General features: G+C 54.1%; 1 protein-coding gene across 15 annotated transcripts in view; it reads left to right on the top strand.

Annotated features, from left to right (window-relative positions):
• Positions 1-14,089, top strand: part of KCNC2 (potassium voltage-gated channel subfamily C member 2) — a 195,943-nt gene that overhangs the window by 17,020 nt on the left and 164,834 nt on the right. The window lies entirely within an intron of this gene.

The following is a 14,089-nucleotide window of genomic DNA, read 5'->3' as shown; positions in this document are numbered from 1 at the left end:
TGCTGTTTTGTAGTTGCTGTTGTCGGTGGCTGTGTGGGTTTGCTTTCTAGCCCAGGGCTTTGGTTGTAACTCCTTTGGGAGAAGCACAGAGTCCTGCCTCAGATTGAAAAACAAGAGGAGCAGCCACCAGCAAATTCTCCCTGCAGTGCAAGACAGAACTTGTAATTGGAAGTGTTTGACTCTCAAAAGTGATCTGCAGCATATATACCAGGAGTCCTGCGAAGTGTTCAGAGCTAAGCCTCGGCCTGCAGAAGCTGCAGCTCTGGTGGGTGTCACCTCCTGATTTCACTGGCAGTGTCTTTGGTGCACCCCTGAGTGTGGCTGAGTGAATTCCCGAGTAGAGCTGTGGCCTAGTGGGGTCCTGTGCAAGCATACAGCTCCTGCGGGCTGAGCCAGGTAAGTGACACGGAAAGTAAAGCCCTGGTGGTTACTGCTGCCACTCGCCCAGCGACACTTCTTGGCAGCTGCCCACCCACAGGCTTTCCCTTGACAGCTGGCTCCAGCTGATACCTGAAATGTGCTTTTGGTAAAGGATTGGTTCTGAGGAAAAAACCACCAGGAGCGCCTGCCTCTGCCTGTCGGTGGCAGGCTGCTTGCGCTGTGTTAGCTGCCTGGAGCCTGAGAAGGGCTCGGCTGTCAGTGGCCTGGCACAGCAGCGGGGTGCATGGTGATTGCGCTGCAGGTGACTGCCATGCAGTTACTGCCTTCTGCAGAGTTGCTGACCGTGCCCAGCCTGCAGCTTTCGCCGTAGGGAACCTTTCCGCTCGGCTCTGCTGGAGGCCTGAGGGGCAGGGGTGAAGTGGGAGATGGCACAGGGGCACCGGGAAGGCAGGCGTGCTGGTGGCAGCGGCGTGCTGGTGGCAGCGGCGCCCTGGAGCTGCCGCTCGAGTTCTCGGTCCGCCTTGCCTCGCTCCTTGGCAGGACCCTTGGGCGCTCTCTTTCCACAGCTTTCCTCTGTACCAGAGCATTCTGAGCCGTCAGTGGCTCAGGTAAAGGTGCTTTCTGCTTCGTGAAGAGCGTAGGAGAAGATTGCGATGTGGCAGTACTCATTGCTTCAAAGATACTTCGCCTTTCTGTGACTGGTTTTAAGGATTCTGTTCTGGCTTTAGACAAAAGCAGGTGGCCCTAGGGCTGTAACGACAGCGTTTAATTTCCTTCAGGGCTGCTGCTTTGATCTTTTATGTAGGAAGATGACTTTGAGAATTGTCGTCAGGTTCTAAAGCATTAAGGACCAAAGTGCAGTTAGCTAGCGCTGCTCAGCACAGTAACCGAAGGTTATGGCAGTCTCACTTTGGAACAGGGAGGCTGCTTTCACGTCAAGGGTTTCCCACCCTGAAATGAAGACGTTATTTCCTGATTACTCTGGTGACTACACCCTCTGTTTTGTGTCAGCTGAAATGATGACTAACCCCAAAAACGTTTGAGTGAAATCCTGGGCTTGCTGGAATCGAGACACAGCTCTGTGAACATCCCCCCTTGCCTGGCGGTGTGAGCGGTTGACTCATGCAGCGCTGAGGTTGCCATCAGGCTGCTCAGCGCTAAACTTTCTCGAGAGCTGCGGTAACTATTTATTTCTCTTTGTCATTACTGCCTGGTTTAACTCCAGCTGCAGCTTTTCTGGGAGATGTGGTGGTGACAAAAGTGGGCTATCGGCTGGTGATGAAGCGATACTTAACAGTTGTGATTTTCTTTATCCCCCCAAATGTGAGCTCTAAAAATAGAAATTTATGGCAATTCAAATATAAGTTGCCATGGTAACCTATTGGGGGATAGTGCACACACAAGATTATTCTAGCAAGACCATCCAGTGATGTTACATAAAGAGGGGAGTGCTTTGTTGACATGGAGGTTTGCTTCATTTGAGATAGCTGAAATTTCCCTTTGCAATCAGAGTATGCAGTGTGGCATTCAGACAGCAACATCCACTAACCATGGGCTGCTCGGTGGAAAACGTAATCCCTGCACATGCAATGGCTTTGAAATCTGCAACCTTGCCTTTGTTTCTCGAGTTCAGGAGCTACATCTGAATATTTTGTCTGCTTTCATTTTGTAGGCTTCAAATTAGAGTTCAGAGGTACTCTTTTCACTCCAGGCTTACCGGAGCAATCATTAGCAGACTGCTGGTGCGTGGGATGCTGCTGTGTAGATACAGAAAGCTGCTGGGGCAGGGGAGATGCTGTCAGAGGAGGAGAAGCATCAGGCAATAGAATCTTTCTGTCTGTTGGTTTAAGCATCTCTGAAACAGATCACAGGATGTTAGGGGTTGGAAGGGACCAAAAGAGATTGAGTCCAACTGCCCTGCCAGAGCAGGACCACACAATCTAGCTCAGGATACACAGGAACACATCCAGACAGGCCTGGAAAGGCTCCACAGAAGGAGACTCCACAGCCTCTCTGGGCAGCCTGTGCCAGGCTCTGGGATCCTTACACTCAAGAAATTCCCCCTTGTGTTGAGCTGGAACCTCCTGTGCTGCAGCTTCCATCCATTGCTGCTTGTCCTATCCCAGGGAGCAGTGAGCAGAGCCTGTCCCCCCCGCCTGACCCCCAGCCTTCAGATAGTTATAAACATTGTTTCAATCCCCTCTCAGTCTTCTCTTCTGCAGACTAAACAGCCCCAGGTCCCTCAGCCTCTCCTCACCAGGCAGTGCTCCAGTCCCCTCAATATTCTTGTAGTCCTCCTCTGGACCCTCCCCAGCAGATCCCTGTCCCTCTTCAACTGGGGAGACCGAAACTGCAGGCAGTAGTCATGATGAGGTCTCCCCAGGGCAGAGTAGAGGAGGAGGAGAACCTCCCTTTATCTGCTGGACACACTCTGCTTAATGCCCCTCAAGATCCCCTTGGCCCTCTTGGCCACAAGGGCACATTGCTGTGCCATGGATGTTCTCCAGCAGCACTCCCAGGTCCCTCTCACAGGGCTGCTCTCCAGCAGTCACCTCTCAGCCTCTACTGCTGTAGTTTATTGTCCCTCTCCAGGTGCAGGACTCTGCTCTTGTCCTTGCTGAACCTGATACCTGATTCTCCCCTGAATCACACTTGCACACTGTGGATTGTGCTTGTTAATAGCTGTACCTGATTTTGGTACCTTTTGGTGGCTGGTTAGTGCAGGGGTTGTTATGCTTTGGTAAAGTCTAAAGGTATGTCCAGGGAGGTGAGGAGAAAGCAAAAGAGGCTTCATTAAGCAGTGAGAGTGAAAGTGTCTGCAGGTGCCCAGCAGGATCTAGAGTGCCAGTGCTAGCCTCGGATATCCTATTTCACATTAATTAGGCTTTAAGGCCTTTCACTTTTGAGTATGAGTTGAAACCTGATGCTGTTTAAAGTAGTAATTAATATTAGTCATTGATTTCACTCGAGGCTTACTCCTGCACTTAGCCCAGGAGCTCAAGAACGGCCCTGGGGTTCACAAGGGTTATAGCTATGTATCCTTACATCCTTCGGTGTCTGAGGTCAGACCTGCTCCTGGGGAGGGGAAGTGCTTGTGGAGCCGGGAAGCTCAGCGGCACAGGAGCCAGCATGGCCCAGGGCACACGGCACACTGCCTGCAGCACCTCTGCCTTCTCTAGCAGCTGCAGGCAAGTTGCCCAAACCTTTTGCTGTTCACCCAGAGAGTGGCTGCCAAGGGGTCCCTGCCCAAGAGGAGTCCCTCAGGGATCAGCACTGGACCAGTTTTGTTCATCAGTGCCATGGACACTGGTGTTGAGGCAGCCTCAGCAAGCTCACTGGCAATACCAGACTGTGTAGTGTGGCTGACAGCTGGAAGGAAGGATCCATCCAGAGGCACCTTGACAGGCTGCAGAGGTGGTCCCAGGCCAACCTCATGAGGCTCAACAAATGTAGAGTCCTGTATTTGGATCTGGGCAATTTTGGGCACCGATATAGCTGGGCAGTGCCTGGCTTGAGAGCAGCCCTAGGGAGAGGGACTTGGGGGTGCTGGTGGGTGAGAAGCTCAACATGAACCAGCAGTGTGCACTTGCAGCCCAGAGAGCAACCAGATCCTTCAAAAGAAGTGTGGCCAGCAGGGTGAGAGAGGGAATTCTCTCTCTACTCTGCTCTGGTGAGACCCAACCTGGAGCACAGTGTCCAGTTCTGGAGCCCCTGTTGCAGAAAAGGTCTGGAGGTGCTGGAAGATGTTCAGAGAAGGGCCACGAGGATGAGCAGAGGGCTGGAGCTGCTCTGCTGTGAGCAGAAAGTGAGGCAATTGGAGCTGTTCAGTCTGGGGAGGAAAAGGCTCCCAGGTGACCTTATTGTGTCTTTGCAGTATTTGGAGGGGGCTACAGGAAAGCCAGGGAGGGACTTGGGGTGTTGGGTAGTGATAGGAGTGGGGGGAATGGATCCAAGCTAGAGGGGAGGTAGAGATTAGACATTAGGAAGTTCTTCACCATCAAAGTTGTGAGAGACAGGTTGCCCAGGGAGGTGGTGGGAAAGGCATTCTGTCCTGACAGAAATGCCAGGGAGATGATTCCTCCTGTCCTGGCAGAAATAAATGTTGCTGGGTGCACCTGCAGGAAGCCAGGTTAATCTCCCAGAGGCCCTAAAGCAGTCAAGGTAATGGACTTAGGCTGGATTTGCTGTGGTGTAACCAGGAGTGGGAACTGGCTCAACACAGAGACCAAGATACCCATGGTGCGAGAAGGGTTTTCACCTGGCAAACCACCTTCCCTTCCCTGACCTTGTGACTATGCAGGGTGCTGCCTGTCACGTTTGTTAGCAGTGGCAAAACTCCTGCCCAGTGGTTTGCTTTGAGGGTGAGAACTTATCTTCAAACTGGCTGAGGTGCTGGTGGGAGGAACAGCTCACAGCTCCTGATGAAGTTCCAACGCTGCTAGCAGATGATGTGTCACAGCATCATGCACAGGGTGCAGCCAGGATATGAAGGAACTAATGTCTTCAAAGTTCCTCTGTTGCTTAAGTGCCTAGTGCTGAGCCCAGGGGAAATGTCTCCATCAATGCCTTGTGGAGAAGGCAGCACATTTGCCTCTTTTTTTGTGACCTTGTGTTGACTCATGGTCAAAGAAGTTCAGACTGATTCCAAATCCTTGGTTAGTTTCTTTTGCTGTAGGACATGTAAGGTATTCTAAAGGAAGCATGTGTGGAGCTTGCTTGTCCTTTCCCCCTCCCCCCAGCATTCATTCACAGAAGGTGACTCTCCTCTTGCTACAACACTGCCTTGCAATGGCTGCAGCAGGCCCAGAGAAAACCAAAGGCACCCCTGCAGAAATGTTTGCTGTTTGCACCATCTCTTAGGCAGTGGCAGCCACTGGCTCTGCTGTGGGAGAGAAAACTCTTCACAGATCACAGGATGTCAGGGGTTGGAAGGGACCAAAAGCAATCTTCCAGTCTGCCCTGCCTGCCAGAGCAGGAGCATACAATCTCTGTATGTAGCACCCAGTGGGCCTGGTGTGTGCTCTGTCGATGCCCTTTGCTAGAATCTTCTCTGGCCCTGCTGGCCATGTGCATTACAAATTGTGTTGATCCAGCATGCAAACCTGTGGCTGGTTTTGCTGTTTGGTCTTTCTGGGGGTTTGTGTTTCTTTCCCTGTTTTGCTTGGTTTCACTGTGAGTAGATGTGGCTGTTTGGGCTGGTTTTCTAGCTCAGACATAAAGGAATTTGGAACAGAGAAACTCAGAAGTGGAACAGTATTGGGGTCTCTGAGTGGAGAGGTGAACATTCCAGGGATCGATCTACAACTACCTGAAGGGAGGCTGTAGCCAGGTGGGGTTGGGCTCTGCTGCCAGGCACCCAGCAACAGAACAAGGGGACACAGCCTCAAGTTGTGCCAGGGCAGGCAGGGAAGGGTCAGTGACTGGAGTGACTTCCAACCTGTCTGAATCTCTGCCTCTGTGGTTCTCTCACACCCAGGGTGTTTGTGGCTGCGGGGAGGACGTTGTGCTTCCCACGTCAGTCTGGCAGCCTCTGGACTGGGAAAGGGTTTCCTAGAACACACAGGGGAGCCTGGAGAGACTGAGGACTGCTGAATTGGTAAGTGAAGTGTGCTAGAGCACTGGAGTGCTCCTATAAATAGCAGCCAAACCTGGAAAAAAGTGCATTAAGACCTCGATGAGAGAGGATGTTGAAAGCAAAATCAAGTGAGGAGATGCTGAGGAAAATGATACATCTGAAATGGCCATTAAGTAAAAAAGAGAGGCACAGGACAGAAAGTGCCTGATGGGCAGGGATTGGTTCTTGAGGAGCACAAAGCAAGGAAGGCTCAGGGAATTAGGGACTGGTGTTGCCCTGATAGGTAGCTTGTGTTGGTCAGAGCTGCTCCTGGATTTGCTTTGTTCTGCTGCCCAGAGGAGATAAGACACAGGTGAAAGTGTTTGTATTTATCACAGTCCTTGGGACTGCTTCAGCTGAATTGTATAAAGTATTGGCAGGGGAAAGACAGAGGAGGGCAGGAAGAGGCCTCAGTGCCACTGGTACACAGATCTTTTTGTCACAGTGGTGCCCTTGGTTCTTTAATTCATAGAATGGCTTAGGTTGGAAGGGAGCTCAGAGCTCAGCCAGATCCAAGCCCCTGCCATAGGCAGGGACACCTCCCACTAGAACAGGTAGCTCAAGGCCTCATCCAGCCTGGCTTTGAATACCCCCAGTCAGGTTGTGAAGCACAGAATGGGATGGAAGATCCCATTCTGTGCTCCACAGCCTCCCTGGGCAACCTGTGCCAGTGTCTCACCACCCTCACTGCAAACAACTTCTTCCTAACATCCACTTTCAATCTCCCCTCTGCCACTTCAAACCCATTCCCTCTTGTCCTGTCATCACCAGACCTTGTCAATAGTCCCTCCCCAGCCCTCCTGCAGCCCCCTTCAGATCCTGCAAGGCCACTCCCAGGTCTCCTCCAAGCCTTCTCTTGTCCAGGCTGCAGAGCCCCAACTCTCTCATCCTGTGCTCAGAGCAGAGCTGCTGCAGCCCTCTCAGCATCTTGGTGGCCTCCTCTGCACTGGCTCCAACACTTCCATGTCCTGCTTGTGCTGGGGGCTGCAGAACTGCCCCCAGGACTGCAGGTGGGGTGTGAGGAGAGCAGAGCCAAGGGGCAGAATCCCCTCCCTCACCCTGCTGCCCACACTGCTCTGGCTGCAGCCCAGCACACAGCTCTGACATTCTGAAAACCAGACCTACCTCATCTTGTTGACTGCTGTGCTGATTTCAGATGTGGCTGTGAAGCTCTGGAGCAGTATCTGAGTGGCAGAGCTCCAGCCCACCTCTGTAAGCTCCAGCATGTGCCCAGCTGCATTCCCTGGCTGTCTCTTCTGCCAGAGGCAGTAGCTCATAGGCTTGACCCTCTGCCTGCGCACAGCCTCTGTCTGGAAGGTGCTGCTTGTTCTGCTCTGTTTGGAGCTTCTTAGGTAGGACATTTGAAGCTCAGGGCCTGGCAGCGTGGCATAGATGGCCTCGAGGTGTAAGGGTGTTAGAGCACTCGGAGCTAAGCATGTAACCATGGGTACCAATATTGTGAATGCTGCACCGTGGGGACTGTCAGGGAAATTAAACACTGGGGGCTTTCAATTCACAGGGAAGGGAAAATTAGGTCAGGGTAAAGAGAAGAGGCCACTGAGATAAGTGCTCAACATTCCAGACTCAGGAGAACCATGAAGCAGGATTGGGATTTTCTTCCTACTTTTCTTTCTCCCTCGTTAATGTTTTCGGCCATACCCTTGGGCAGGACTGAGCTAAGGGAGGCTGTGCCACATGCTGCCAACTGATGCACTCCAGCCAAGGCTTTGTTGTCCCATCTCAAATCCTTCCTTACAGCTGCTGCTGGTTTAAACTGTTTGGAGTCTAAGAAGAGCAGGTGAGCTGCAGTCTGTTGTGGGGGGGCTCTCCTGCAAAGGTTACACTCAGCCTTGTGAGGATGATGGCAATTCTCTGTGCTGCCCAGAGCAGGTGTGGGTCTGTGCACACCCCCAGCTCCCTGGCCCTCTCCTCACAGGGCTGTGCTCCAGGCCCCTCCCCAGCCTTGCTGCCCTTCTCCAAACACCTTCCAGCACCTCAACAGCTCTCTTGAACTGAGGAGCCCAAAACTGGACACAGCACTCAAGGTGTGGCCTGAGCAGTGCTGAGCACAGGGGCAGAAGAGCCTCCCTTGTCCTGTTGCCCACATTGCTCCTGAGCCAGCCCAGGATGCCACTGGCCTCCTTGGCCACCTGGGCACACTGCTGGCTCATATTCAGCTGCCAACCAGCACCCGCAGGTCCCTCTCTGGCTGCTCTCAGCCACTCTGTCCTGAGCCTGTAGTTCTACTTGGGGTTGTTGTGGCCAAAGTGCAGATCCTGGCACTTGGCCTTGTTCAAACTCCTGGCACTGGACTGTGCCCATCTGTGCAGCCTGCCCAGGTCCCTCTGCAGAGCCCTGCTGCCCTCTAACTGATCCACACTGGCTCCCAACGCAAACTCACTGATGGAGAACTGAATCTCCTCCTCCAGATCATCAGTGAAGATATCAAACTGGACTGGTACCAGCACTGGACCCAGGGAATTGCTTTGGGTGAGATCAGATTGAACCCAGCCTCAGCTCCTCACACACTCCCTTCCAAGCCACACAGTGCCTGTGTTCAGCAGTGCTCTGCTCCCTCTGTGTGCCTCGGCTCTCTTCTAGCTGAGCACAGGCTGATGTGCCTGCATGGATATGTGGTTTGACCTGGCTCCTTGGACTGCTCTGCAGGAACCCTGCTGTCAGGGTTTCCCTCCTGTTGCTCCACTAGAGATAGTAATGAGTTCTCAGTGCAGCTCTGGCTTGGGTTTGTGACCTCATGCAAGTCAGACATAGCTTGAGAAAGCCTGAATGGCTCTTTTTAGGAAGTCAGCCAAATCATCTCATTTCTATTCCAGTGCAGCCTATTAATGTTAATGAGGAAGAGCTGTGACAGCTGCCAGCACACCTTAGTGGAGTTTAGCAGATCACATAACCACCAGCTGAGGGCTTCCCTCTTTTTTCATGCGTTTGTGATGGATTTCCTCCTGGAGGCTGAGGGAGCTGGGGGGGTGCAGCCTGCAGAAGAGGAGGCTCAGGGCAGAGCTCATTGCTGTCTGCAGCTCCCTGAAGTGAGGCTGTAGCTGGGTGGGGTTGGGCTCTGCTGCCAGGCACCCAGCAACAGGACAAGGGGACACAGCCTCAAGCTGTGCCAGGGCAGGGTCAGGCTGGATGTCAGGAGGAAGTTGTTGGCAGAGAGAGTGATTGGCATTGGAATGGGCTGCCCAGAGAGGTGGTGGAGTCTGTGTGGCTGGAGGTGTTGAAGCCAAGCCTGGCTGGGGCACTTAGTGCCATGGTCTGGTTGGTTGGGCAGGGCTGGGTGCTAGGTTGGGCTGGCTGAGCTTGGAGCTCTCTTCCCACCTGCTTGATTCTATGACATGCACCTCAAAGACACAAGAGAGCTGCTGCATGCTTTGGGGCTGTGCTGTGGGGTATGACCCCTGTTGAGGGTAGATCTGCAGATCTGTTCCTTCACACAGACACAGGACGTTAGGGTTTGGAAGGGACTGCCAGAGATCGAGTCCAACCCCTTGCCAAAGCAGCATCTCCAAGGGCAGGCCACACAGGAATGCACCCAGGCAGGCTTTGAAAGGCTGCAGAGGAGACTCCACAACCTCTCTGGGGAGCCTGCTCCAGGGTGCTTCACCCTACAGTAAAGAAGTTTCTCCTCGTGTTGAGGTGAACCTCCTGTATTCCAGCTTGTAGCTGTTGCTCCTTATCACTGGGTGCCACAAAAGAGAGCCTGGCACCTTCCTCCTGACAGCCACCCCTCAGGTGGATATGACAGACACTGATCGGATCCCCTCTCAGCCTTCTCATGCTGCAGGTCTCTCAGGCTTGCACATGGGAGGGGCTGTTCAGGTGCAGATCCTGCAAGGCCACCAGAAGGTCCCCTGGGAGCCTTCTCCTCTCCAGACTGCACAGCCCCAACTGCCTCAGGCTCTGCTCACAGCAGAGCAGCTCCAGCCCTCTGCTCATCCTCCTGGCCCTGCTCTGGACCCCTTCTAGCACCTCCACAGCCCTCTTGTCCCAGGGGCTCCAGCACTGGATGCAGTACTCCAGGTGGGGTCTCAGCAGTGAGGGGCAGGATCACTTCCCTGCCCTGCTGCCCACACTGCTTTCACCACTTCAGCTTCCACAGGGGCTCCTGGTAGAAGCAGTGCTGGTATGGGCCAGCTTAGGCTGGTAGAGGGGGGTCCAGGCCACCTCCTTGCAGCCTCAAGTCTCTTCTGTGACTGAAAGGTGCTTGATGTGCTTTTGGGCAGGTGTTTGTCTCGTCCCCAAGAGGACGATGTGCGGTGGCTGTCAGCAGCAGCTGGGCTTCACTCGTGTTGTCTGTAGGCTTGTTTGGTCTGCTGCCTGCCTGCCTGCAGCAGCGACACTTGCCTGTGTGCTGTGGGAGGGGGGAGGCTGGACACCTGCCTGTGTTCTGCTCCTGAGCCACTCAACCTGGCACTTCAGCTCCCCACTGAGTGACTTTATCACCTCATTAGCGTTTTTAATGTGCTTCCTCAACCAGCTCAGTGTGTAGTGCAGAATGCTGCTTTGCAAATTGCCTTTTGAAAGGCTGAATGGGAAAGCATCTTGCTCTTTTTGGGTCATTTTTGAGCATTCAGGTATGGGAAATACCTGCAAAGTTGATACAAAAAGGCACTTTTCCATCAGCGTGGAATTTGTGTTGTTCCTTTTGTATTTGATCTGTTTACACAGAACCATACAAGCAGTCAGGGCTGGAAGGGACCACAAGGATCAGCCAGTCCCAACCCCCCTGCCATGCCCAGGGACACCTCACACTAGAGCAGGCTGCCCACAGCCTCAGCCAGCCTGGCCTGAAACACCTCCAGGGATGAAGCTTCCCGCACCTCGCTGGGCAACCCATTCCAATGCCAATCACTCTCTATGCCAACAACTTCCTCCTGACATCCAGCCTGACCCTGCCCTGGCACAGCTTGAGGCTGTGTCCCCTTGTTCTGTTGCTGGGTGCCTGGCAGCAGAGCCCAACCCCAGCTGGCTGCAGCCTCCCTGACTGAGTTTATGGCTTTCCATTATTTATTCTCATCTAGGCAGTCTGCCTTCAGCTGTGTTTTGCTCTGCTGCCTGACATGAATTCTTCCTTTTTTAGCAGTGTTTCTGCCTCAATTGAAACAAAAGAGAAAATTCTCCCAGCTTCTCTGCCTCTTTGCCACGAGATCCAGTGGGTTTCAGAGGAGGCTTTGGCAAGGAGTGAGATGAAGAACACCCTGAAACAACACGAAAATCCTAAAAGCCTGCTATGAAAAATTGAATGCCTAAATGCACAAAGCTCCCCCTGCATATCATCCTGCTCCATATTTAACAGCTTCCCTCAGCTGTAGGCAGCAGTGCTGGGAACTTCATTCATATTTGATCCTGGGAGCTGAAAAGCAACCTTGCAGCAACACACGAGACCTACATTCTTAATGCTGGGTGTTTATTGTCTCGTTTCTGTGGGCGGGGGAGGGATGTGTATCTGTAGGGGCGAGCCAGCCCCACCGCTCCCGCAGCCCTGCTCACAGCTGAGGGCAGGCCTGATCAGCTGGAGCCTGCCTTAGAGAAGAGCTGAGCCAGGCAGCAGATCCTGGCTGCTACTTCAGTCTTGGGGAAACTTGAGAGGGGAAAAAAAGTGAAAGAAAGAGAAAGAATCCTGAGATTGTAGTGCTGAGTGTCAAACCTGAGCATTAAACAGGATAAAATGAAGATTGACCCCTTCCTGCTGCTGGCATCTGTAGTGTTCTGCAACCTTCTGAACTGAGGCTGAGTGCCAAATCCTGCGGTGCTGGCAAATGCACTGTGGTGGGCAGAGCCCCCAGCTGAAGGGGAAGCAGCCCCCTCTGTGCCATGTGTTTGTCAGGCTGCTGTGCTCCTGCTAGGGGTGGGAGACAAGCCTGGAATCATAGAACCAGCCAGGTTGGCAGAGAGCTCCAAGCTCAGCCAGTCCAGCCTAGCACCCAGCCCTGCCCAACCAACCAGACCATGGCACTAAGTGCCCCAGCCAGGCTTGGCTTCAACACCTCCAGCCACAGAGACTCCACCACCTCCCTGGGCAGCCCATTCCAATGCCAATCACTCTCTCTGCCAACAACTTCCTCCTGACATTTAGCCTGAACCTGCCCTGGCACAGCTTGAGGCTGTGTCCCCTTCTTCTGTTGCTGGGTGCCTGGCAGCAGAGCCAGGTCTGTGCCAACCTGCTTGATTCTATGTTTCTAAGCTTCTGCATTTTATCAGTCAAATCAGCTGCTGGCTGCATGGCAGGGCTGGCTGCTGCTGGCTGCGTGGCAGGGCTGGCTGCTGCACGCTGCTGGCTGCATGGCAGGGCTGGCTGCTGCACGCTGCTGGCTGCGTGGCAGGGCTGGCTGCTGCACGCTGCTGGCTGCGTGGCTGGGCTGGCTGCTGCACACTGCTGGCTGCGTGGCAGGGCTGGCTGCTGCACGCTGCTGGCTGCGTGGCTGGGCTGGCTGCTGCACACTGCATGGCAGGGCTGGCTGCTGCACACTGCTGGCTGCGTGGCAGGGCTGGCTGCTGCACGCTGCTGGCTGCGTGGCTGGGCTGGCTGCTGCACACTGCTGGCTGCGTGGCTGGGCTGGCTGCTGCACACTGCTGGCTGCGTGGCTGGGCTGGCTGCTGCACACTGCTGACTGCGTGGCTGGGCTGGCTGCTGCACACTGCATGGCAGGGCTGGCTGCTGCACACTGCTGGCTGCGTGGCAGGGCTGGCTGCTGCACACTGCTGACTGCGTGGCTGGGCTGGCTGCTGCACACTGCATGGCAGGGCTGGCTGCTGCACACTGCTGGCTGCGTGGCAGGGCTGGCTGCTGCACACTGCTGACTGCGTGGCTGGGCTGCTGTTGCTGCGGTTCCCTGCCTCTGCTCTCCAGCCTGGCTGGCAGCTGGAGGATCTGCCATCTGCCACCAGAGCAGGCTGTCAGCAACGACAAAAGGATGGCTGCAAATTTAGGTCAAAATGCTTCCCTCAGCAAAAAGCAGCACTGTGTGGTGGAAGCTGCTAACAGAAAGTCGAGGAGAGCCAGCAGGGTAATTAGGAAGTGAAGGTCTCCTGTTGTGTGCTTATGGATGAGGAAAGATGAAAATGAGGCAAATGTGTGAAGGGTGTTGGCACTGCTTTAGGTTCTGCACATTGCACTGAATCAGAGCCTGGCTTGGCCTGCAGTAGCCTTTTGTTGAAAAGCCTTTTTTGTGTGTACAAGAGAGATGTGGAGGTGCTGGAGCAGGTCCAAAGGAGGGCAAGGAAGCTGGGCAAGGGCCTGGAGAATAAATCCAATGAGGAGCAACTGAGAGAGCTGGGGATTATGGGATCACAGAATCAGTCAGGGTTGGAAGGGACCACAAGGAGCATCCAGTTCCACCCCCCCTGTCATGGGCAGGGACACCCTACCCTAGAGCAGGCTGCCCACAGCCTCATCCAGCCTGGCCTTAAACACCTCCAGCCATGAGGCTTCAACCACCTCCCTGGGAAACCCATTCCAGGCTCTCACCACTCTCATGCTGAACAAATTCCTCCTCACCTCCAGCCTGAACCTACCCACCTCCAGCTTTGCTCCATTCCCCCTAGTCCTGCCACTCCCTGAGAGCCTGAAAAGTCCCTCCCCAGTTTTTTTGTAGACCCCCTTCAGATACTGGAAGGCCACAAGGATAAGAGTGCAGACTATGCTTGCCCCTGTTGAGCTTCATTGCATTTCTCCCTGCCCAGCTCTCAGCCTGTCCCAGTCTCTCTGGTGTTGGCAGCCACTGCAGCCAGCTTGGTGTTGCCAGCAAACTTGCTGACAGTGCCCTCTGTGCCCTCAGCCAGATACAGGAGTGCTGCATGTGACCAGATTGGTGTTTAGCAGTTAATTAATTTTCTGGCTTCTCTTCTTGGTGTGGGAGAGTCAACTACTGCAAGGTGAGCCAAAGTGAGCCTTGTGCACCCTGGTGCCAGTGCCTCGACCTCTGTGTGACTGCAGAGCTGTGACAGATGCTGACACATGACCAACAGCTTCCTCCTCTGCTGAGGGCAGAAGCAGATCTCCTGCTCGCTACAGCTACCTGTGTCTTCTCCCTGGCACAGAGGCTGTCGTGGCCAAAGGACACTGGCCATAGGGGC

This window comes from Pogoniulus pusillus, chromosome 27 (genome assembly GCF_015220805.1).
Source record: "Pogoniulus pusillus isolate bPogPus1 chromosome 27, bPogPus1.pri, whole genome shotgun sequence".
Taxonomy (NCBI): Eukaryota; Metazoa; Chordata; class Aves; order Piciformes; family Lybiidae; genus Pogoniulus; species Pogoniulus pusillus.
This window is presented reverse-complemented; position numbering and strand designations above follow the sequence as displayed.